Here is a 2,723-nt window from a genome sequence, read left to right as displayed (position 1 = left end):
ACTGCCAGACCCCACTAAAGTGGAATGTGTACACATTTGACCTCATCTTCAACTACTATATTTCTTATTTAAATATTTTATGATCTCAAACATGTCAAATATAATCATGTTCTCTCAAAGTAATGTAGAAAGAAGCTTAGTATTAAAGTACAACACATACCATTTCTGCAACCTGTTTTCAAAGTAAAATATTTTGAATCTCAAATTTCAAATATTTGAATCTTGTTTTTCTACCTGTAAGCTTAATGTCATCTTCCCTGGGAAGAGTTTAATTTGTTGTATTCAAGTTCCTCAGTTCACATCTGTGAAAACTGCCTATTACAATAACCAGTTTTTAAGGTTAAACAAATAGAAGAGCATGAAGTTTATACTTTTCTCTAGGGATCATCACTACAGAATTTTTATAGTCCTTGAGAGTACTGGTCACTTACACAAAACCAGCCACCATCCTCAGGTGAGGTAGACAAGTCATTTTAGAAGATGACTGTTACAGAGACAGGTTACCAAGAAAATGAAATGGTCTTCAAATGATCTAGTGCTCTTCAAAACAAAACAGAGTTCCCTACCCCTCCTTGAATATTTACATACATTTGAACTAGAAACCTTCAGAGGTTTTTCTCTGGAAAAAAGTATAACTGGAAAAATATTTAAGACTTCTCCTGGACAGCTTAATTTACTGTATATATTTAAACTGTTAGTCACATATTCCTATTAGAAGTGTAGGAGTTCCAGCAAAGGAATCCTAGATGTAGTCAAGAGAAGATGGAGATTTTTGCTTTGTTTACTAGTAAGCCAACTCCCAGGAAGTGGCTAAATTTGAAGAGCAAGCTAGGAAAGATTTTTTGCTCACACCGCCAGATTCCCATTGCTAATTCAATTAATGTTTATTACATAATACCAAAGTGTATTTTGTGTAATCTATTACTAAGGAAATACAACTTAAAACCTTCCAGCATTCTCCAAATGAAACAAAGAATGCAAGGGTTACCTGATCTTTTTTTTTCCCCCTGGACATTTTTCAAGAATGCACTCAGTTTCATCTGGCAGAAAAACTAGAATTTTCAGCCAGGTCCTGATGATATCAAATTTATTCCTCCTCTTCTCCCTAGTGGTGTCTAAAGTAATGCCTGTGAAAACAGACCTTTGCACTAGGCTTATCACATTCATGTTTGCCACTTTTCCAGAATCCAACAGGTAGAAATACCAGTCTTTATATTTACCCATAGTCTTCAAACTACATTAACAAGCTGTTATGGATCAAACTGTAGGCTGCACATTCTCAGACTGTGTCATTTCAGCAAACAGTAAGGATACCAAACTCTGGGTAACATAGATCCTTTAAAAAATTTAAGAATTTATAAGTAATTGATATTAAACCTAGATTACTGAAAAATTACTGAAAGACCCAAAGTACTCAAGAGCTGGCTGACTAAGCCCCAGCCTTGCATCAGCTGTTTGCACAAGAAAAAGTACTGATGAAAAAAAATGCAAGTACTATATTTATAGTTAAATGCCACAAGTACACTTCCTTTCCTCAGCTGTAAGCACTCAAAAGTATGACTAATATCTTAGTGCACCCTTGGCTAGTTTGCTGCTCATACTAAAATGGGAGGTGCTGTTGCCTCCTTTGAGGGACAACAGACCTTGCAGAGGTAGCTGGGTAGATCAGAGCATTGGGCAATCAATGAAAGAGATTAAATTTAACAAGTCCAAATGCCAGATTCTCTTCCTGGGACAGAGTAGCACCAGACATAAGAATAAATTGTGAGAGAAGTGGCTGGAGAGCAGTCTTGCTGAGAGGCATCTGGAGGTTCTGGTTGACAGTATTATCATTATCAGTCAACAGCATGGCCTGGCAGTCAAGGGAAGCTGCATCCTGGGGTGCATCAAACAGCACAACCAGCTGGCCAAAATGCAGCCTCACCTGGAGTACCAAGTGTAGTTCTGGATCCAACAATTTAAGAAGGACGTGAAGGTTCCCAAATACAACCAGATGAGGGCAACAAAGCTAGTGAAAGGGCTGGAAGAATAAATGTTCTGCAAGGAACAGCTAAGGAGTCTAGGTTTGTCTGGTTTGAAGAAAAGGAGGCCAAGAGGTGACCTCATTGCACTCTACAGCTTCCTGAAAAGGGGAAGGGGAGAGGGAGGGGCTTATCTCTGCTCCCTGGGATCTAGCAATAGGACTCATAGGAATTGTTCAAAGCTGCACAGGGGTGGTTTAACTGGCTATTAAGGACCATTTCTTTACCAAGAGGGTGGTCAAAGCCTGGAACAAGCTTTCTAGAGAGGTGGTTGATGGCCCAAGCATGTCAATTTTAAGCGGCATTTGGACAATGCCCTTCACAGCTTCTGGTCAGACCAGAAGTGGTCAGGCATTTGGACTAGAGGATCATTGTAGGTCCCTTCCAACTGGATCTATTCTATTAGATCAATTAAAATATAACTTAAAAAATTTAAAAGGCAGGCAGTGAACTCAAATACCAGGAAACACTCTAGTTTCCCTGTAAAAATCTAACTCTGATCTCAGGGTTTATGCACTATATAAACATGACTAATTTGCATGAACACACACTGTGTAAGATGAAAGGGATCACAGGCCTGTTGCAACATGGAAGTAGTAGGATGGAGTTAATTTTTTTAAAGCTAGGACCTCTTCCTCATTCAGGATTCAATCACTCTAATCAGTGATTTAGCAAGGATGGTGTCATTAAAGGAGAAATCCT

The sequence above is a fragment of the Chaetura pelagica genome, unplaced genomic scaffold (assembly GCF_000747805.2).
Source record: "Chaetura pelagica isolate M959 unplaced genomic scaffold, ChaPel_1.0 scaffold10, whole genome shotgun sequence".
In the NCBI taxonomy this organism is placed as follows: Eukaryota; Metazoa; Chordata; class Aves; order Apodiformes; family Apodidae; genus Chaetura; species Chaetura pelagica.
Note: the sequence above shows the minus strand (reverse complement) of the source record.